Source organism: Capsicum annuum, chromosome 11 (assembly GCF_002878395.1).
Source record: "Capsicum annuum cultivar UCD-10X-F1 chromosome 11, UCD10Xv1.1, whole genome shotgun sequence".
Lineage (NCBI taxonomy): Eukaryota > Viridiplantae > Streptophyta > Magnoliopsida > Solanales > Solanaceae > Capsicum > Capsicum annuum.
This window is the reverse complement of record NC_061121.1, coordinates 161,705,074-161,730,059: the sequence shown is the minus strand read 5'-3', so window position 1 is coordinate 161,730,059 and position 24,986 is coordinate 161,705,074. Positions and strand designations below refer to the sequence as shown.

The 24,986-nt window shown below is 37.1% G+C and overlaps 1 pseudogene; it reads right to left on the bottom strand.

The window, feature by feature from the left end:
- LOC107846388 overlaps positions 1–1,739 on the bottom strand; it is a 29,622-nt pseudogene extending 27,883 nt beyond the window's left edge.
- Positions 1,740–24,986: the final 23,247 nt, after the last annotated feature.

The following is a 24,986-nucleotide window of genomic DNA, read 5'->3' as shown; positions in this document are numbered from 1 at the left end:
GGATTAAATACACAAGGGAAGCTAAGTAAGCATCTCACACACACATGGCACGGGGTTGTATCACAAACTACTACCTATCTGGTTCATGAAATTATTTTCCATGATTAATATGTCCCTAATTCTAATGACATAGCAAGATTCACAGTAGTCACACATATAAGTACATCACATTGTTTAAAACAAACTTTTTGAAGCAGTATCCATTTTTCTCAAAAATGCTTAAACTCAAACACAAAATACGTCTATTTCTATGACATACTTATTTTTCTCCTAATAAAAAAAACAACACAAAACAACACGAAACAAAAAACCATATGTCCTAGGCATGTCGATTCTACTGTGATAGTATGGCCGACAGGAAAAGAAGCATGCAACAAAAAATGATCATTATCCCTACTGTATAACAACAAAATAGATTAAGGGAATAAGGAAATACCTGGGATGCTTTAAACGTCCATCTCACTCTCGCCCCTATCTGGGGCATCTGGTATCTAAACTGGTAAAGGTAATGGTGGTGGCAGGGCATGACTAGAAGATGCACCCACTGCTATCTTATGACATCTTATTGTATCCACCACTATGGACTCTCTAGAATACTAGAATCAAGAGTGGTCATTTTTAGGTCCTGATCATATGGAATAGTAGGGTCCTAAAGCTCCTCATCTCTACCTCTCTTTGTCGCAAACACCGGGACCGTCTTCTCCTAAAAAAATAGGTTAAATAAATTAGGATGGTACGGACCTATTGGCTGAATGAATGAAGGAATAAACTAAGGGATGACCAAAATCTAGCTCTTAGCAAGAGATCATACCTCTGTCCATAGCGTGGCCACCATCTCCCGAATCCCAGCTAGATCAAGAGCCTATATATCTATAAATGATGCCGCCACCCAACCCTCAAAAGCGTCAGTCTAGTTATGTAAATCACTCATGAACTCTAATATCTAAGCCTAAATCTCAGCTCATATCCGAGTCTCATCATTTCCTCAAGTCATTCGGACCCAAGGTCAGATCTATCCATACAAAGAAGCAAGCTCAAACACTACATTATTAAGGCGGGTGGTATTATCATCCTATCACTCCACTAGGTACTACAAGAACTTGTGCAGTACCCCAATAAAACCTATAGCTATAGTAATAGAAGTGGGGCGAGGGGGTATATTAATTACCCCAATTAGCTCAGAAGTGGAGGCCGATACTGAAGTAGAAGCAGTTGAAAGGCCCTCCCCCTCTGTATCAACCTCAGGTATATATGGATGCCTACCCATATCAACATCAACATCGATATATGAACTATCAGCATGCTCTTCAAAGTTGAAGGTCCCTAAAAATTGATCGGAATCACTATCGGAGGTGCCTGAGCTCTCTGGGCAAAGATCGGGTTCACCGGACCCTTGATCAAGCTAATATGTATGATGATCATTGCCTTAAGCCTCCTATCAATATTTGGAATATCAGGCACCCATGCCTCATCACAAATCCACTAAATAAGCCAAGGAAAGGGAAAAGTGGTCATGTCCCCAAATGCACGCTCATGCATCTCAAATCTGATCAGGGTCGCAAAGTCAATCTCATAACCCAAAAGAAAACTAGAAACTAGTGTGGTTGTATCCCATGTAAGACCATTGTCTGATACAATTGGACACAATTGTAAACATACCAACTTCTACCAAAACTTAGTTGTAAAGTGCAGCACTGCCTTTTTAATCTCCCCCTTACCTTCGATCCAGGGGGCATCATCTCTTAAGTCTAAAATTTGATTGGTGTTCCACCTTGCCAAACCCAACATCTTTCGTATGTACTCAGTATCTCTCATAGTGTATCTATCTCACATAAATCTTATCCTAAATTCATAATCTACAGCAGATAATGGGGCTACATACTAAGGCCAAAATAAAATTTGGTAGATAACTGCCAAAGAAATATAAACACGAGCTTCTCTCACCAAAGTGTGCTCCAAATAGGGTTGCTCTATGCCCTTACACCCTTTAGGTGTAACCAGATAGATAGAGGAAATGTAGGATACATATAAATCCCTGACCAACGCCTGGATATAAAAGCCCTGGTGTCTAGCCATCCACCCCAACTAATATCAATAAAATAAGCCCCACAGGTTTGGTGCCCCTGTTAGCCCTAAAAAATTATCCTGCTCTTAGTCGCTATACTCTTCTCAGGCTGACTCATCTCTATAATAAATCTATCCTAGTCAAAAATATATTACATCCCCTCTATATTTCATCTCGAGTTTATCTAAGATATAGGCATAGTCGAGACGTGTGTAGAGTTGAATACAAGGTCAGCGAGTAGTAAAATAAGAGGTTACGCATCCTATGTGGGTGCCAGTGTATTAGGTGCTGAAGATGATGAAACCTGATATGGTGCTCAAGTTGTACCCTCCTCAAATTGGGGTACTGTTGACGTTCACTCACTCATCGAACTGATTCATCCATTAACACCTCTTAAGATTAGGGGTCCTATGCCTCCTCTTACTGACCCAAACAAAAAATAGATCCTAACTCAAACTTATCTCTAGATCCTAACTCCTCCTCCTTTACATCACCATCTAAAGTATGTTTTTCCTCCTCAGACTGGGAAGAGTGTGGTGGTAAATTCCAAGCTACCTTTATCCTTGGCTTAGGAACTAGTCTAGATGTAGTCGTGCAGGCCCCAGCCTATGTAGATGTCGGTTGAGTGCCCGTCTGAGTTTGAATAGATGCAGGTTGGGCACCTTGAATACCCAGTTTATTTGCAATGACTGTTGTAGCGATAGCCAATATCTGACTCCGTGTTTATGGGTCCTCTGGTCTATTTAGGGCAATCTGTTATTCCTCTACTAAGCTACTGCACTCAGGGGACTCATCCCAAAGCCTCGACTACACTCCTTTCTATTAGGCTACCTTGGGTGCCATTGTACCTGAAAAAGTAGTTAGTTCTGGCAATAGAAGATGGGGACAAAAAGTTCTAAAAAATTAAAATTCTTAGGGTTAGGGAATTTATGACCCCACTTAAGGGTTGTAAGTGACACTTACGAGGTCGTAATGCCCTTGTAAGTCTCAGACAAAGACCTGAAACTTTAGGTCTTCAGGTTTGACACCTATGAAGGAACTTACAGCCTATAAGTTCTACTTACATGGCATCGTAAATTCCATCATAGGTACCCTTCTGATGGTACTCCAAAAAAAAATCAAAATTTTCACCCCCACACAATGTATTTAGCATTTTCAAGTCCAATTTTTCACATAACAACATTTATCATGTTCATAAGCACATGTATGGCACACAAAACTTTTTATTTACATCAACCTTTTCAACTTCAACTTCTATTTAGGGCATAATCACAGATTCTTAATTCAAGAACGATTCCACAATTTTCAATTTTGGATCATTCTAGGCTCCTACAAACAATATTTTTGAGTTTTACATAATTTTCAAGAATATTCTAAGTACCAACTCAGCTTTTTTTGTTAATATCACAATATAACACCAGTAGGAGCCAAGAAGTTTACCTTAATTTTAGTGATGGAATTATAAGATTGAGAAAGTCTGATGAAACCCTAGCTTAAGTGTTTTTGTATGTGAAATGAAGTTATTGGTACTGAGAAAGGGAAGAATCCTTGCCTTTTATGGAGTCTAGAGGGAGTTGGAGAGTTTAAATTTGAGTGGGAATTATGAAATCTGAGAGTAGTGGATTATAGGAATAAATTTTGGGGCTTATAAGGACAATGGTTGGGTCGGATCAGGTCCGGTCACTTAGGCCTGACCGAAATTTTAAAAATTCAACCTAAAATTATTTGGCCACATGCGACCCCATGTGGCTTGTCCTAAGTGGCAGAATTTTTTTTCCACTTTGAACTTTTGTTTCTTATTTTAACTACACCACTTATGAGGTCGTAAGTAGTACTTACAGCCCCTATAAGTGGGTTTGTAAGTAAAAGTTTAGAGACATAAAATTCTTAGATTTTCTCTCTGACATCTGTTGCATTACTTACCTAAATTAGGTGGGACTTATGACCCCCATAAGTGGGTCAATAAGTCCCCTTACCTATACTTTTCTAAATTTTCCATAAATTACCATGTTCTAGGTATTACCTCATGATACGAATCTACTAAAAGGAAATCAACATGAACACTAAAATAGTGAGTTGTCTCTCACCCAGCACTTTAACGCCGCGGCACGGCTAGGTTTCTTTGGCTACTTAGACTTTGCCAAGGGTTACATCAACAACTATTTTTACCTCATTTGTATTACCTAAATAGTGTTTGACACACTGCCTGTTTACCTTGAACGGTGTTTTACCATCTCATTTAAGCTCAAGAGCACCATGCTGGAAAATACCCTAACCACAGTAAATGGTCCATACCGCTTAGACTTCAACTTTCTAGGAAACAAGAGGAGTCTTGAATTATATAACAAGATCATATCACTGCGCTCAAATACTCTCTTCTTGATCTTTTTTTCATGATACAGCTTCATCTTTTCATTTTTCCGGGAAGAACTCTCATAATCTCAGATATAAAATTAATCCAACTCATTCACCTAGCTCATCCTCAACTTAGTTCCATTATGCCACTCCAAATTGAGCTTTTTCAATACACATAGTGTCATGTGCTCGAATTCGATCAGAAAGCAAAATGTCTTGTCGTACACAAGCTTATATGAAGAGGCACGTATGCGGGTCTTATAAGTTATCTGGTAGGCCCAAAAGGCATCATGTAATTTCCTTGACCAATAAGTCCTGTTGGCTTTCACAGTCTTTGCCAATATGAACTTGTCTCCTAATTGGAGATCTCAAGATGCCCACTCCTCTGAGTATGATAAGGTGTTGCCACCTTATGCTTGACACCATATATTTTTAGTAAGGCCTTAAAAATATGATTATATAAGTGAGACCCACCATCACTAATAATAGCACGTGGAGTGTCAAATTGGAAAATATATTTTTCTTCAAAAGTACAGTGACACTTCTGCCTTCATTTTTGGGAAGCACAACTACCTCCATCCATTTAGAAACGTAGTCAAGCACCACTAGAATATACTTCATTTCATAGGAGCTAACAAACGGACCCATGAAATCAATTCCCCATACACCAAATAACTCCAACTCAAAGATAGGTGTCAAAGGGAGTTAATGTTGCCGCGAAATATTCCTTCCCATTGACACTAATCATAGGCTTGAGAAAAATCATGAGCATCCTTGTAGATAGTTGGTCAATAATATCCACACTGCAGAATGTTATAGGTTGTGAGGACAGTACCATAATGATCCTCAATTGGTGATGAATGATAAGCCTCAAGAATGCTCATCATCTCCATCTCAAAAATACATCTCCGAACAACTCCATTCGCACAAATCTGAAAGAGATAAGGTTTATCCCAAAAAAAATTCTCACCTTATGCATGAACTGCTTATGCTTCTGGAATAAAAATCTTTGGGGACAAGATCACTTGCCAAAAAGTTGGCAAAATTAGCGAACCAGAGGATTAAGTCTTGAGATACTGCAAGACCTACTTATCTAGAAAAGCATTATCGATATAAAGGTCATCCCCTAACTTCTACAATTCCTCCTCCTCGAGGCGAGATAAGTAATCTACAACCTGGTTCTTAGTGCCCTTTTGGTCTTTTACCTCAAAGTCAAATTCTTGCAACAAGAGGACACAATGTATCAACCTTTCTTTTGAATCTTTCTTAGACATTAGATACCTTAAATCTGCATGATCTGTATGAACTATGACTTTGGTCCCTATCAAATAGGACCAAAATATCTCAAAGGCAAAAATTACTGCAAGTAACTCCTGCTCAGTGACTATATAATTCTTTTGCGCAGGGTTTAATACCTTGCTAGAATAATAAATCTAGTAAAGGAGTTTCTCACGTCTTTGTCCTTGGACAGCTTCTAAGGCCATTCCATTAGCATCGCCCATAACCTCAAACAATAAGTACCAATCAGGGAACACAATGATGGGATCTGAGACTAGTCGCTCCTTAAGGAACTCAAAGGATTTGAGACATGCATCATCAAATACAAATTTAACCTCTTCTCCAAAAGTCTGTACAGTGGATTAGAAATTTTAGAGAAATCTTTGAGAACCTCCTATAAAAGACAGCATGACCCAAGAAGCTTCAAATACCCTTACTTAATACCAGAGAAGGCAATTTTTCAATCACCTTTATCTTTTCTATATCCACCTCAATACACCTCTTTAAGATTTTGTGACCGAGTATGATACCTTTTTGCACCATAAAATAGCACTTCTCCCAATTCAACACCAGATTGCACTCCTCATATCTCTAGAGTATGTTGGGCAAATAGGCTAGGAAATCGTCAAATATGTCCCCAACTACCAAAAAGTCATATATGAAAACCTCTTCAATGTCCTCCACCATGTCAAAAAATATTGACATCATACATTGCTGAAAGGTAATAAGAGCATTTCACGGTCCGAATGGTATCCTCTTGAACACAAAATCCCATATAGGCAAGTAAAAGTAGTCTTTTCCTGGTCTTCAAAAGCAATAAAAATCTGATTGTATCCCGAGTACCATTAATAAAACAATACTAACCCCTGCCTGTAGGTCTATCCAACATTTGATCCATAAATGGCATAGGAAATGGTCCTTTTGAGTCTAAGTGTTCAACTTTCTATATTCCATGCATACTCTCTATCCAGTAAGTGGTCTCAAGGGCACCAATTTGTTCTTCTTGTATGGGACCACAGTGATCCTATCCTTCTTAGGTATACATTGAACAGATTAACCCACTTGTTGTTCACAATGGGGTAAACGACTCCAGCATCTAACCACTTTATGATTTTTCTTTACAACCTCCTGCATAAGAGGATTTAACAAATGATGGTGATCGATGTTAGGTATACAATCCGATTCAACTTATGTTTTATGAGTATAAATACTGGGTGGAATCCTCATAATTTCTGTAATAGTCCATTAGATAGCCCTCTTAAACCTCTACAACACTGAGATTAATGCTTCAACTTGTGTCTCTAATAAATCAACAGTAATAATAACTAGCAATGTATTTTTAGCCTCCCCAAAAATGATAACACAAGTGAGATAGAAGGGCCTTCAATTCCAAGATTGGTGGCTCCTCGATATTTGGTCGAGAAAGGGAGTGGTTATATTTTTTGCATCAAGATCTAGCTTCATCAGAGCATAAGTATAATAACATCTACAATACAATGCACTCATCATCTCATCATACTCATTAATGCCATCATTGTCAAAGTTCATGATCACCGCTGCTAATGCCTAAACCCCAATCACTCTTCAATGGGCACAGTCACTACAGCATCAATAACAGTATTGCTCACAAATACCACAATTATATCCTTCAGTTACCGTATAGACTGATACACATTAAAAGTAACTTGCTCATTATTGACATTGAACTTCATCTGACCCATTTTTATGTCAACAAAAGCCCAACCCATAGCTATAAAAGACCTTCCCAAGATGATAGGTACTTTGAAGTTCACCACACAGTAAAAGAACATGATGTCATCTAGAAATATAAAGGATGTAACCTTCACCAAAACATTACACAATATACTAACCAATTTGTTCATAGTTCGATCAGCCACTAATAACCTCATGGATTTAGGTTCAAGTGCCCCCAACCCCAACTACTTGTACATCACTAATGGCATCAGGTTGATACTAGCTCCTGAATCATATAAATTTCTAGAGAAGTTGAAGGACCTAATAGTTCATAGAATAGTAAATGCTCTATGGTCCTCTTTCTTGTCAACCACTAATCGGGAAGCAATGGCACTGCAATGGTGCACATTATTAGTGGGCTCAAAAGTCACCATCTGTTTTATTATAACCATATCCTTCATAAAAATTGCATAGCCTAGCATATTCTCCAATGCTTCCACAAAAGAAATATTAATATACAGTTTTTTCAACATCGATAAGAACTTCTGATTTTCCCCTTTCTCTTATTTCTTCTTCAATCTTTAAGGAAAAGGCAATGGAGGTAGTGGAATGGTCTTCAGAATAAGCTCAACTTTATTTCCCTTACCTTTGTCCTTCTCAACTCCTTTATCAACACCTATTGATTTTTGTGATGACTAAACACTATTCATCGACTTTTTAGATTTTGCTTCGAGTACCTCATTTACATCAACATCATCCATAGTTTTATTAACTACAGGCATGGAGGGTAAATGTGGCCTTACTATTTTGAGTGGTGATGGCCAACAGTGACTGACATTTTATGGATTCTTCATAGTATTACTCGAAAGAGTGCTTGGTTGATTTTGATTCAAGGTTGCCAACATTTGAACAAATGGTTGCTTAAGTTGTTTGATCGCAATAGCATGCAATTCCACTTTTTAGGTCAAACCTAAAATGTCTCCGTTAATCTTCTTAAGTCAACTTTCTTGACTTTCTGAACCCTTAATTATCTTAGTGAGTAATACCTCTATCCTTAACTCAGTGTCATGATTTCCTAGTGGAACATATGCACCTCTTTTCTCCTTATAATCATCCTTACCCCTCCAATCACCATCTCTCTCTTTCTACTCTGATCCCTATATCTATCACCATAGTAGTTCCAACCTTGGTTCTCTTTCCTCGAGTTCCAAGTATCTTGTGTAGACCCTTGGACCTTAGCCCAAAAACTTGTCATCTCTCTATCTAGATACTTTGCGTTTTCTTTAATATCAGAGTCATACAATCTAAGTGTTTTACCTTTCTTCTATGCAATTTAACTTCTCAAAACCCATGGTTGAAAATGGTTTCATCAGTAACCCAATCTCCATCCTCAGTTATGCAACTTCTTGAGACACTAAATTATTTACAACTTTATGATCTCTAAAATCACACATAGCATAAGTTCCAACACCTCTCTCTGCCTTTCGAGTATGTTAGCCTTGATTAGTAAGAGAGATTTGATCTAAGATATTTGATGTTGCATCATAACGCAGGCTGATGAAAGCTCCACTAGTAATAGTTTTTGTAGTAGCTTTGGAATTGGTATTCAGGGAACAATAGAAAATCTTCAACAGATTTCTCCCTAAAATTCTATGATTAGACAACATCATTAACTGCTTAAATCAAAACCATGCCTCATACATTGGTTCAGTATGCAATTACCTACAATTATAGATCTTGTCCTTCAATAGTAATATTCTGGAAGAAGGGAAGAAATGTTCTAATAAATACTTTGACAACTCATACCAAGTATTAATAGACCTACGATGTAGTTCCCCTAACCATAATGTCGTTTCACCAGTTAGAGAGAATGAGTCTTAAAGCTTCCTGACTCACCCCAGGAATGTTATATGAAGTGCAAATTCCCATAAAATTTATGATGTGCATGTTTGCACATCGATTGGAAAACCTGCAAACATACCCTTTAAATTCATCAACTAAATCATAGCACTTGTGATATCAAACTTCGTCCCCTGGGCAACTCGAGAGGAATGATAGCTCCTATCTCTATATTCTCAATATATCCTAAGTCCTCTTATGGATCATCATATACTTACATGTAATAATAAGATGGTAGTATGGGAGCTCTATCTTTTCTAACCCAATTGAGTTCTGCTTGGCGATCAGCTTTCTATCTCTATCTTACTTATAGAGTTGCACTATAGGCAGGCTCACTATCCCTCCTTGCATTTGCTTTTTCTAATAACCATTCAATATTTTTATCAAATGTCTCCTGAACACCATGCAGAGGTGGCGAAGGCAAGTTAAGTGGATCATCTTAAAGCTCCTTATGATGAGTGTTATGCTCGTGTTCTGACATCATACGATTCTATTGTGGGTTATTTCTGGTTCTGGATCAAATAGGATCAAGGGATTGCCTTGATTCCTAGTACCGGGAATACATTGGCGTACGATCCTAAAAAAACAGAAAAGTAAAACCCAACAACTTCAATTAATTAATCTATAACTGTGTTCACCGGCAACGATGCCAAATTTTGATGTCGCCTAAACTATATCCTCCAATAAGATACAATACAATTGCTGTCAAATTATAGTAACCCAACTAGGTTGGTATCAAACCCATAGGGAATAGGTCATAAATCTCTCTCAAACCTATTAAAATAAATGGGTAATGCAGAAAAGTAAATGGGGGGAATTTATAGTAAACTGTAAAGAGTAACAAGTTTTGATTGCTTTCAATTATAATTAATCTGAGATGAACACAAGGATTGTATTCCCTCAATTTCCTAACTTCATATGTTTATCATACGCAATCCAAGTATCTCATTGCTACACATGCAGAACCTGACAAGATAGGTATTACCCATTGTCTTGTGAATGCCTTGGTAAATTTCACTCTTTACCTTGTGAGTCTGAAAGAGTCACCATTCAAACCCTTGTCTTCCATCCCAGTTTAAATATCACCTTGTGAGTGTCAAGTTAATTAGATGAGGGTTGCTAGCCTTGAATCACTATTCATCTTTTCCCAACCTTAATCTCTCTTGTGAAGATGATCTCGAATACAGTAAATTCCTTAACTTCTGTAGTAGTTAAGGAAGAAAACAATCCAAAGAAGATCATAATGCATGCATGAACAATAATCTAGAAGAACCTCATACTTTCTCCATTTTATTATTCTGCCAGGGTTCTTACAACCCTATCTAAGTGGTTTATCCACTCATAGTTGCAAAAAAAAACTCCATGAAATTCATACAAGAAAGCATAGAAATAATCTTACAATAATTGAATGATAAAACACAATGTCTCAAATTAATAATCAACCAAACCAAGAACAAAGAGATTCAAAAATCAAAAGTCAATCTTAGAATCAAATATATGTTTGTGAATATACTGAGTGTGTAAGCTGACTAAAAAACCATCAAAAGAGTATTTATAGATTAAATAAAAACCCCAAGAATCTAAACCATAATGAATAGGAAAACTTAGGTCGGTGGCCACTTACGGGCGGTAAGTGGCACGTACGCCCCATAGGTAGGCATCATAAGTAGCCTCTGATATTCAATCTACTACTGTTCCTCTTACATAGGTACCTATAGGGCATAAGTGGTACTCACATCCCATAGGTTGCCTCATTGTAAGTATCAGAAAATAACTTAATATTCAGCCTCTCTAAACTTTAATTCTCTGCAACTTACGTGTCATAGGTGCCCCATCGTAAGTAGTACTTATGTGCTGTAGTTGTCCCATCATCAGTGGCAGATGAAGACTTCACTTTTAGGTCTCTGAATTTGGTTCTTCTAAAATGTTTGATAGGTCAGTTACGGGCTGTAAGTGGGACTTACATATCAAAAATGGCATCGTAAGTGGTGCCTTTCTGCAATCTTAACTCTTTATCTTTACTTTAAGCTCCAAGACCAAATTTTCTGGATAATTGACACAAAAAAACATCATATCTATCAATAAGAACCTAAGTACTTGCATGTTTTCCATTGTCAAGCATCGAAAGTACCATAAAACCAAGGCATATCACCCTCAGCCTAGTAGCTCAGTCTGCATAGTGGCATAAGGTCGCTAAAGTGGCTTTAAGACCACTTTAGAAGATGCACCAGATACCTGTAATGCCCCAAGTCTTGTACCCCAGACACTACATGGTGCTAACAATCCCAAAGGACCACTAGCTAACCCATGACTGATAACTATAACTGAGTACTGGATAATAGTAATAATGTAATAAAAATATAACTAAAATAAATGTGAAAATCTAGTGGAAAACTTGCCATAAGGTTTAAATACTAAACAATACTAAATAAAACAATGTCTGGACAAGGTATGATAATACCTAGACTGAAATAACTATCTAAACATACTATAGTCTGAAAAACTCTAAACTGTCTGAACTGCGGAGTTGATAGGACATGTCCCCAACTAACTCCATCTGCTGAAAATAACTAAGTACTAAAATATTAAAAGAATGAAATAATCATGTTCTCGAAATATGAGGACTCACCACTGACTCTGACTGCTGATTTCTGAGATGCTAAGCACGATCGAGAACTTAAGCGTCAGAACCTATGGTATAAAACACCATAGCGCAAAAAAAAAGTATGTGTCAATGCGTGAGAATGTACTAGTACGCAAAGTGAGGTAAGGCTGAATGCAAGAGTTCATATATATGAACTAAACTGACTGAATAAAATGAACATGACTACATGAGGATACATGCATGAATACATAACTGTAAGTGAAATCATAAGGATTCTGAATACTGAGTTTACCGATAACATGGATTACTGATAACTCACATAACTGATAATTGAGTGACTGTGTCTGACAGTCCTGATTCTAATGGAACTAGCTGAGTTTTATACAAAGCTGAGTGACTGTATCTGACAGTCCTGGAATCTGTAGAACTATCTGTGTTTTTTACTAAAGGCTAAGACTGTGGGAGGTAATCATCTAATCAACATGCCCTAAATAAGGTATTATAGTTGAGTTGGGGTCCAATCTGTAACCCTAATTAGAAAGGTGTCAATATCGTGCCGCTGGTAAGAACAAGCTGTGAGTGACCCTCATCTGTCAGGTACTCTAATGAGAATGGTAGGACCCTCATCTGACAGGTTAAGCCACCTCATCAACCCTTATCTTACATGTTTTAATGTCTTAACCTACGCTGGCTACGTAGTTCTGGAATGCAAGGACTGCTTCTAAGAATCACACCCTCTGCTAGCAGGTGAGTTCCCATCCTTGGGTTCACTCGGTGTTGAATCGTACTCCCAACTGAATAGACACTGAACTAAGTATACTGGATTGATCTGCAATGAGCTCACTAAATTCCATTGACTGATGGAATATTACTGAATTTTGTTAACTAACTGAGTTACTGAGGATTGGACTGAATACTACTGAGTTTTCTTGAGTTCTGAGACTAATTGAATTCTACTAATCGTGGCTTGACTGAGGTTATCTTGAAAACTGACACTAGATCTAGGTACACAGCTAAATTGTCAGGTATTAAATACCCCCAAGACTCTATAGCATGAAAATACATGAGACATGACACTACTTAAACACATGACCATAGTCAATAATTCATAATACTATCATTGAGGGATTTCATGAAGCATTCACAAGTCATAAGCTTACACATGAATAGGAATACATGCTAACCTAATATAAGTTCACAAATCAATACTTATGAGTATTCCACCAAATCATTACAAGACATAGCTTTAGCATGGGAGTCATTTTGAACATATAGGTACATCATGAATTCATCATTGAGATCACAAATAGGTCATAATACAAAATTCTTTTTCACTTAGGCATTTTTAAAAACACATGGAAGGCATAACCTTTTCTAGGACATGGATCAACAACTAATACATCATGGCTATATCAAGAACTTCAAATTTAAGGATTTTCATCCACATACTAACATAAAGTCATGACAATTCAATAAATATTCAATCTTGGAAATCATATCACAACATAAACATGTGTACATTAAACCGACAATATGGAATTCAAAATTCATACTTTGAAAAGAGTTTTCTTGAGCTCCAAGGGTGAAAGGGACCCTTAGATGAACACTTCACATACCTTGGTTGACAAATTTCTTGAAGATTGTTTGAAGAAATCTTGAGTTCTTGAATTAAAATTAATCACCTAGGGTTTCTTGTTCTTGAGACCTTGTGAAATAATGAATGTATTTAGCCAAAAGAGGGCTAAATTTCATGTTATGAGGGCAGAAGGTTGGGAGAAAATAGCCTAATTACCCTTAAGGACGTAGGTTTAAAAGATTGAAAAATATGCCCAGTGACGATGCATCCAACGCGGTGCATCGAGGGTACCAACACGATAACCGAAGTACTGTGCCAACATCGCATTGATTCATTGGAAATTGCCTTAAGCTGAGAAATATTTTCTCTATCAACACGATTGGCAATGCGACACGCCAACATCATGCTGACTAACTATTTTAGGATTTCAAACAAGGTCTAAACTAGGTCCAAAAGATCCAAAACTTGTTCAGGAATACCTATTGACCTTCTTGATCATGAATTAACAAAAATATAGACCATTAAAGGACATTAAGGTCACGAAATGAGATTGCCAACTTTTGACGACTAAAAATAAACTAAGTTTGGAAACTTAGCTAGAATTTTCTAAGTCTGGGACCCCTTGACAAGCTTAAAGGACTAATTTAAGCTAGGAATTTTGCGGGGTTACAATATCTCCCCCTTGGGAACATTCATCCTCGAATGAGACTAACTGAGATGGGAGAAATGATAAGTTGAACTACATACTTAAGATGAACAACTAAAACATGATTACATAACTAACATTACTGATTAATTGAGTTCATACTGAGCATATATGTCTGATGCATGATTTCATGATTGAGCTGATACATGAATGCATGACTGGGAGTACTGATAAGCTGATCATGTATATCTGATGATGAAAACATGACTGAACTGACTTATGAACATGCGACTGAACATAAAGAGTACTAAGTTTGAAATGGAAAACTGAGCATGAAACTAAATACCAAGTTTGTAACTGAAATCTGAACATGAAATGAAAAAAGCTTACAAAAAGATATTACCTTAGGCTGAGTCTAAATTAGCAGAGAAGAGGTGAGGATACTTGGTCTGCATGTCTGCTTCTGCTTCCTAAGTAGCTCCCTCAATGGACTGATTTTGCCAAAGAACTTTGACTAGAGGGACTTCATTGTTCCTCATTCTATGGGTCTGATAATCAAGGATTCCAATTGGAATTTCTTCGTAAGAGAGACTATCCTGAATACCTATGCCCTCAACAGGGGCTACAATTGCTAGGTCACCTATGGACTTCTTAAGCAAGGAGACATGGAACACTGGCTGCACTGAAGCTAGATCTGAAGGTAACTCGAGCTCATAAGCTACTTTGTCGAAGGGACTGAGAATTTTGAAGGGACCAATATTTTGGGGACTGAGCTTTCCCTTCTTACTGAACCTCTTCACTCCCTTCATGGGAGAGATTTTTAGGTATATATAATCACCAATCTCGTACTTGAGATCCTTTTTGTACACATCTATATATGATTTATGTCGGCTCTGAGCTGTCTTAAGCCTCTCTTTGATTAACTAAACTTTCTTTAAGGTATCGAACACCAAGTCAAGCCCTACAACTGCAGCCTCACCAAATTTGAACCAACCAATTGGAGATCTGCATCTCCTACTATAGAGAGCTTCAAATGAAGTCATTTGAATACTGGAATGATAACTGTTGTTGTATGCAAACTCAATCAAAGGCAAGTAGTCATCCCAATTACCTTTAAAGTCAATTGCACACACTCACAACATATCTTCTAAAGTTTGGATGGTCCTTTCTTCTTGACCATTGGTCTGAGGATGAAAGGTTGTACTAAGGTAAACTCAGGTACCAAAACCCTTTTGGAATGCTTTTCATAAATGAGAGGTGAATTGGGCATATTTATCTGAGATAATAGACAACAAAATACCGTGCAATCTAACAAACTCTCTGATGTAGAGTTTGGCATAATCCTCATCCAAATAAGAGGTATGGACTAGAAGAAAATGAGCTAATTTGGTCATTTTGTCTACAATAACTCAAACTGAATCATGCTAACAACGAGTACGAGGCAAACCCATCACAAAGTCCATGTTTACTTCTTCCCACTTCCAAGTAGGAATACTGAACTCCTATATAGACCCACTTGTCTTCTGATACTCAATATTAACTTGATGACATATTAAGCACTTAGTCACAAACTCTGCAATATCTCTCATTATTCCACTCCACCAATAGTTCTCCCGAAAGTCATGGTACTTCTTAGTGCCCCTAGATGAATAGAATAACGTGCACCATGTGCTTCTCAAAGAATTCACTGCCTTAATTCATCAACACCTGGCACACACAGATGACCCTGACAATGCATAACACCATCTCCTTCTTGGGAGAAAACCTCTACCTTCTGTTCTTTGACTAATTCCTTTAACTTGACTAAACTGGGATCTCTATCCTGCTTTTCCTTTACCTCAGAAACTAGGGATAATTCTGAACTGTTCTGAACCCACACACTACCTTCTGCTAAATCGACTAAGCGGACACCTAATCTGGAAAACTAATGAACTTACTAGGCTAACATCTTCTTACTTTCCTCAACATGAGAAACACTACCAGTAGACAGTCTACTGAGAGCATCAGCCACTACATTGGCCTTACCCGGATGATAAAAGACACTCATGTTATAATCTTTCAAGAGCTCTAACTACCTTCTCTGATGGAGGTTAAGATCTTTCTGAGAGGACATAGACTGGAGGCTTTTGTGATATATGAACACATCTACATGAATCCCATACAAGTAGTGCCTCCAAATCGTTAAGGAAACCACTACTGCTACTAACTTAAGATCATGAAGGGCTTAAGCTGTCTGGAGGCATAGGCTATGACCTTACCATGTTGTATGATGACACCACCCAAACCTACCCTGGATGCATCACAATACAGGACATACCCATCTGGATCATCTGAAAGAGTCAAAAACTGGAGCTGAGGTGAGTCTAGTCTTCAACTTCTAAAAACTCTTCTCGCATAAATTTGACCACTGAAATTTGACTTTCTTCTAAGTCAATCTAGACATAGGGGATAAAATAGATGAAAATCCCTCAACAAAGCATCTGTAATAGCCAGCCAAACCTAAGAAACTCCTGATATCTAATGGAGTGATGGGATTAGGTCTGTTTCTCACTGCCTCGGTCTTTTGAGATCAATTTTAATGTCATCACCAGAAATGATATGACCAAGAAATGTTAGTGACCTTAGCCAAAATTTGCAATTACTAAATTTGGAGAATAACTGATGATTTCTAAGAGTTTGCAATACTATTTTGGGATGGTCTGCATGATCACGTTCACTGTGGGAGTAAATAAGGAAATCATCTATGAAGACTATAATGAACATGTCCAAGTACTTCTTGAACACACGGTTCATCAATTCCATAAAATATGTTGGGGCATTAGTATGATCAAATGACATGACTAAGAATTCGAAGTGACCATATCCAGTTCAGAAGGTCATTTTTAGAATGTCACATTCTCTGACTTTGAGCTAATGATAGCCTGATCTGAGGTCTATCTTAGATAAGTAACTGGCACCCTAAAGTTGGTCAAATAAGTCATCGATTTTGGTAAGTAGATACTTGTTATTAACTGTGACTTTATTGAGCTGAAAATAGTCTATGCATAATCTGAGAGAACCATCTTTTTTGTGCACGAGTAGAACTGGTGCACCCCATAGGGACACCCTGGGTTCGATGAATCCCTTATTTAGAAGATCCTTGAACTACTCTTTTAATTCTCTAAGTTCTGCTAGTGCCATTATGTATGGCAGAATAGATATGGGTTGAGTATCTGGGAAAAGGTCTATACCAAAGTCTATCTCCCTTTCGAGAGGAATTCCGAGAAGATCCTATGGAAACACATTGAATATTCATTCACTACTGGAACTAACTCAATACTGGGAGTTTCAGAACTAGAGTCCTTAACTTGAACAAGATGATAAGCATATTACTTAGATATTATTTTCCTTTCCCTTAGGTAGGAAACAAGCTGAACCCTGAAGGCTGAAGTATTACCCCTACACAATAGGATGGGTTTATTTAAAAACTGAAACTAAAAAACTCTATTTCTATAGTCGACTGTGGCGTAGCAGGAATGAAGCCAATCCATGCCGAGAATGACATCAAAATCAGTCATCTTTAATTCAACTAAGTCTGCTAAAGTGACTTTCTGAGATACTATAAGCAGATAGTTCCTGTATACCCATTGGGCGATGACAGTTTTACCCACTACGGTAGAGACTAAGAAGGGCTCTGCTAGAATTTTAGGACTAACTCCGAAATTACTACTATATAAGGAGTAACAAAAGACAAGGAAGCTCCTGGATCTAGCAAAGCATAAACATGTATATAAAAGATCTGTAATGTACCAGTGACCATATGAAGAGAATTTTCCTAATCCTATCGGGACTAAAGAGCATAAAGTCTATTTGGGCATTGCCCACTGGTGGCGCTAGAAGTGGCACCCTGCTGATTCGGGCGACCGAACTAAGCTGAGAAACGGTTAGGCTAACCCTTAAAACCTAACTGAGGATAATCTCTTACTCTGTGGCCTGGCTTGCTACATCAAAAAAAAACATCACTGCCAGCTCTGAAAATACCCTGATGGTGCTTGCCATAAATCTGACAAAGAGAAAAAGTTCGTGCACTGCTAACACTGCTCTAAGACTTAGAGCCTGGCGTCTTATCTTTATTACCATTCCAGAACTTAGGAATCGGGGCATTGGATGAGGAAGGAGATAAAACTAAGGACCTTGGGAGGAATTGAGAATGATTCCCACCCTCTTACTTAGGCTGACTAAAATTGAAGCTATCTGTTCTAGCTCTCTTATTCTATTTTTCTCTCTACTTATTCTTCTGCTCCTCTATCTGCTGAGCATGGATCATGAGCCGAGCCAAGTCCATCTCACTAATCAATATCATGGTCCTGCACTCCTTGACCATACTATCATTTACTCTAGACACAAACTTACTCATTCAAGATCTGTTATCTACCACAACATGAGGAGCATATCTAGCTAGTTGAGTAAACTTGAGAGAATACTCTTTCACTGTTATATTGTCCTGCCTGAGGTTAATAAATTCTAACACCTTAGCTTCTCTAAGCTTTAGGGGAAAGAATCCATCTAGAAAATCAATGGAAAACTCCTCTCAATCAATAGGCCCTGCATCTATAACCCTCTCTACTTTCCACTGATTGAACCAAGTATGAGCCATATCCTGTAACTGATATACAGCTAACTTAGCACTCTGGATAGCATTCACTCCCATGATATCAGTAATCTTCTACACCTGATAAGGATACTCCTGAGGGTACTAATCTGTCTTAGACCCAGAAAAAAAGAAGGATTCATTCGGGTGAAATCTAAAATCCTAGCTGCAGCAGAATTGGCCACTGGGTTGGACGAAAAGACAGTTGGACATTTATTCTAAACAACAACTGAATGTGCAAGAGTAGTGAATACAGCTCTAAATTTTATATGGGAGACATATTTGCCTAAAGGATTAAGCTGATCGGGCTGAGGGGCTGGCTGATCTCCTATTCCTCTTCCCTGAGTCATCTTTAGAGGCATTTTTTGATAGATGGAAGAGAAAGTAGGATTAGACTAAGAGTTTAACTGGAGCTCATGCTCACTTGCACAACATGAATACTGAAAGAAGGGAAACTATTCTTAAAACATCTCATAGCCTCCTGTACATAAATTTGGCATGTTGCACACCTATGCACATGACTCTACTAGATGCGGCTTTCAGACTTCCTAGAACACTATTGAACCATAGGCTCTGATACCAAGTTTGTAACACCTCGAGTCTGGTACTCCGAATTCTATATGGTGCTAACAATCTCGAAGGACCACTAGCTAACCTATGACTAATATCTATAACTGAGCACTGGATAATAGTAATATTATAATAACAATATAACAGAAATAAATGCAGAAATCTGGCGGAAAACTAGTCATAAAGTTCAAATACTAAACAATACTGAATAAAATAATTTCTGGACAAGGTGTAATAATACCAAGACTAAAATAACTGTTTGAATATGCTATAGTCTAAAAGCCTCTAAATTATTTGAACTACAAAATTGATGGGACATATCCCCAACTAAATCCATCTACTCAAAATAACTAATTACTAAAATACTGAAAGAATGAAATAATCATGTCCTTAAAATATAATGACTCACCATTGACTCTGACTGCTAATATCTAAGCTGTTAAGCATGATCGGGAACCTGAGCGTCCGAACCAGTGGTATAAAACACCATAGCACAAGAGAAAAGTATGCGTCAGTACATGAGAATGTACTGATATGCAAAGTGAGGTAAGGCTGAATTCAAGAGTTCATATGTATAAAATAAAATGACTGAGTAACATGAACATGACTACGTGAGAATACATGCATCAATACATAACGGTAACTAAAACCATAAGGATTATAAATACTGAGTTTACTGATAACATGGATTACTGATAACTGAGTGCCTATGTCTAGCAGTCCTGATTCTAATAGAACTTGTTGAGTTCCGTACTAAGCTGAGTCAGTCCTGAAATCTATAAAACTATCTGAGTTCTTTACTAAAGTCTGAGACTGAGAATATGGGAGGTAATCATCTAACTGACATACCCCAAATAATATATTATAGTTAAGTTGGGGTCTAATCTATAACCCCAATTAGAAGGGTGTCAATACCGCACCACTAGTAAGGATAAGCTGTGAGTGACCCTCATCTTTCATGTACTCTAATGACAATGGTAGGACCCTTATTTTATAGGTTAACCCATCTCATCAATCCTTATCTAATAGGTTTTGATATCTCAATCTATACTAGCTACATAGTTTGGGAACGCAAGGACTACTTCTAAGAATCACACCCTCTACTGGTAGTGAGTTCCCATCCTTGGGTTCAATCGGAGCTGAATCCTACTCCCAACTGAATAGACATTGAACTTAGAATACTGGATTGAATTAGACTGAGTTCACTAAATTCCATTGACTAATAAAATATTATTGAATTCTATTAAGAGACTGAGTTACTGAGGATTTGGACTGAATACTATTGAGTTTTCTTAAGTTCTAAGACTGATTGAATTCTACTGATCGTGGCTTGACTGAGGTTATCTTGAAAAATGACATTGGCTCTAGGCACATAGCTAAGTTATCGGGTATTAAATACCCCCAGGACTCGATAGCATAAAAATAAATAAGATATGACATTACTTGAACACATGACCATAGTCAACAATTCATAATACTATCATTGATGGATTTCATGAAGCATTCGCAAGTCATAAGCTTACACAAGAATGGTAATACATGCTAACATAATACAATTTCACAAATCCATACTTATGAGCATTCAACCAAATCATTACAAGACATAGCTTTAGCATGGGAGTCATTTTGAACATGTGGGTATATCATGAATTCATCATTGAGATGACAAATAGGTCATAATACACAATTCTTATTCACTCAGGAATCTTTACAAACACATGAAAGACATAACCTTTTCTAGGACATGGATCAACAACTAATACATCATGGCTATATTAAGCATTTCAAATTTATGGATTTCCATCCATATAATAACATAAAGTCATGAGAATTCAATAAAGATTCAATCTTGTAAATCATATCACAACATAAACATGTGTACAGTCAAACCCACAACATGGAATTCAAAATTCATATTTTAAAAAGGGTTTTCTTGAGATCCAAGGGTGACAGGGACCCTTGGATGAACACTTTACATAACTTGGTTGACAAATTTCTTAAAGATTGATGGAAGAAAGCTTGAGTTCTTGATTTGAAATTAATCACCTAGCGTTTCTTGTTCTTCAGCACTTGTGAAACAATGAATATATTTAGCCTAAAAAAGGCTAAATTTCATGTTATGAGTACTGAAGGTCAGGGTAAAATGACCTAATTACCCTTTAGGATGCGGGTTTAAAAGATGAAAAAATACGCCCCGTGATACTGCATCTAACGTGGCACGTCGATGGTACCAATGCGGTAACTAACGCAATGTACTGACATCGCGTCAGCTCACTGGAAATTGCATTAAGCTGAGAAACATTTACTCTATCAACGTGATTAGAAATGTGATGCGCCAACATCACGCTGACTTACTATTTTGGGATTTCAAATAAGGTTTAAACAAGGTCCAAAAGATCCAAAACTTGTCCAGGAACACCTATTGACCTTCCTAATCATGAATTATCAAAAATATAGACCATTAAAGGACATTAAGGTCACGAAATAAGATTTCCAACTTTTAAAGGCTAAAAATAAACTAAGTCAGGAAACTTAGCAAGAATTTTCTAAGTCAGGGACCCCTTGACAAGCTTAAAGGACTAAATGAAGCTAGGAATTTCATGGGGTCTTACAATACCTAGCATCAAAATTTTCACCATGACCAAATGGGTTCTGATCGGGTGCTTTTGACTTATTCAAAACCCTGTGCACACAAATTGTAACACCCTACGAACCATTGCTAAGTTTGTAACTATTCGTATATGTTTAAATGCCCAAAAGTGATTAATTTAAACCATATATAATTTTTATGATTATTCACCTAGTGTGTGAAGTGCTTTAGATAGGAATCATGGTCATAGGAAGCATTTAGAGCAAATTTAAGTTTAGAACATTTGTTATCGATTGAGATTTAGTATTCGATCCTATATGCATAAACTTTAAATGAATTTAACTTCTATAATATATAGAGTTTTGGATATCAAGACCCATAAAATGAAAGTTATTTGAGTTCCTTTTCCAACACATCTAGTTTCACATTAATCTGATAGTGGAGTATAAAGCATTTTACCTAAGGGTATCTGTCTGCCAATGATTGATGAGCTGTCAACTAGCTGATGTGCCGTTAACTAAATTCATAAACCTTAACTAGTAAAGCTTAAAGTTGTTCAAAGATTTTTGAGCTGAGTTGATGAGCCGTCAATGGGTTGATGGGTCGTCAATCAAGTTGTCAGACAAAAAGTTTCTGCAACTTTTTTAGTTTTCTTAGGGGTAGTTTGGTCCTTTCCTTACCTTAGACTCTTCGAACTACTCGAATAACTCAATAAACTATATTTAGTCGGCATTTAGCAAGTTTTTATTGGCATTTCTCCTCTCAACTCTCAAGAGAAATAAAATTAGAATTTTTTCTCAAAGTTCGACTTTCAAGGCTCTAAACTCAAGTTTTTCTTCAAGAAATCGAGAATTTTAGGTATGTGGAGTTTGAAGAAGAATTTTATTTCATTCTTATGCCCAAAAAAACTTAGTAATCAGATGAATTTATGGATTTAATGATTAGCGTTCATACCCAATTTATGTACTTTTTAAAATATGATCTTTTCTTATGAGTTAAACTTAATTTAGCACAAGAATTCATACCTACTCATGGTTTTTACTCATGTGATTGATCTTATGAATTGAGTTTTTAGTGTTTTGGCATGAAAGTTCCAAGAGTTGGTAATATAATTTTAGCATGATTTATTTAGTTTACAAGAAGTCCAAACTTACTAGTTTAGATTACATACTATTACAGCATAACTATAATCTCAATTTTGATATTATTATCTCAGACATAACATGAAATTCACATATTTACTTATGGACATGATTTCATAAAAGAAGCATGATTGATTTTTAGACTTATAAACCTATATGCTTACTTTATGGTGAATTTTATATATTATGAATATTAGTATATTTTAGGAGTAGTATTTAGCACCGAGGGAATACGAGTGTATTCATATTTCCAAACTAGGTTAAAAGGGTCCTCATTAGTTGAGAGTCTCCCTTCTAAGAAAGTATAACACCCCAATTCGCTGAACCGAAATGCTACACGGTGCTCATGACCCCGAGGAACCACAAGCTAACCCATGACTGATGTCTATTCCTATATACTACAAATCATGATATAATAATGTGGAATACATAGAAATGTAAGGCCATAAGGTTCAACTGAATACAATCATGTGTGTGAAAATATTCAAAACAATTCAATCTAAACGTAAATCTGAATATAAATCTGAAAGCCTCTAAACTATCTGAATAAGGATTTAAAGGAACATGTCTCCAACTAACTCCATAAAAATGAACTAAAGAAATAAATAAATAAATCAAATCATATTGTCCTCGAATCAATAAGGACTTACTGTGTCTCTGCGACTGGAATATTACCGCATCTGCTGGGCTGGAGCTCATGTCTCGGAACCTATGGTGTAACATGAAAAGAAAGCACCATAGCACAAATGTGTCAGTACAACTGGAGTACTGAGTATACGAGGAAGGTAGGCTGAACATAAAGGGTTTCATGCATGAACAACACTGATTGACTCATATAAACGTGGGAGTGCAAACACATATATATAGAAACTGGGACTGTGAATATGTGATAGCATGACCTGTAAGCTACTACATGGTTTACTGATAACTATCATGACTAATACTAAAACTGATAACATAGACGACTGTATCAGACAGTTCTGTATATATTGAAATCTAAAGAATGCCCTGAGTTCTTTTACTTAGACTAATACTTAAATTGTGGGAAGTAGTGTTTAACCGACATGCCCCATGTATGCCGTTATGTCTAAGCTGGGGTCCAATCTCTGCCCCGACTGGAGGGGTGTCAATACCGTGCCACAGGTAAGGATAGCCTGTGAGTGACCCTTATCTAGCGGGTACTCAATGAGAATGGTGAGAACCCTAAACTGACAAGTTAAGCCACCTCATTAACCCTAATATGATGGGTTAAGATGTCTCAACCTACGCTGGCTACGTAGTTTTAGAATACAAGGATGACTACTAAGAATCACACCCTGAACTGGAGGGTGAGTTCCTATCCTTGGGTTCACTCGGTGCTAACCTCTACTCCCATTTGGAGGGACTGGACATGAATAACTGACTATATATGACTTAATCTTACTGAATTCCGTTGACTGTGGAATGTTACTGATATCTGACAACTAACTAAGATCATGCATTTTCCTGAGTCACATGACTGACTGAAGTCTATGGAATCATAGCTTGAGTTTGGATATCGTGAAACATGACATGGATCTAGGCACACAGCTATAGTTTTAGGGTACAAGTACCCCCAGGACTCGATGGAAGGAAACTGACACACATGACTGACTTGATCATAAGAGTAGAGTCCATAATTTATAATATCATAAGTAGGGATCTCATACTAAGCATGGTTATCAACAATGTATTGCATGGAAAGGATTTCATATCACATGGAAGTATTTGCACAATCTTAATATCATGTTCATTGCATAATCATATTGGCAACACATACCAATAGCATAGAAGTTCATGTGGATTGCATAGTTATCATACATCTTGTTCATAAGTAGGATTTGCAAGTAAACATAGCATAATCTCATAAGAATAGTTCATGAGTATTCCAACAACATTTAGAAGGCACATTATCAA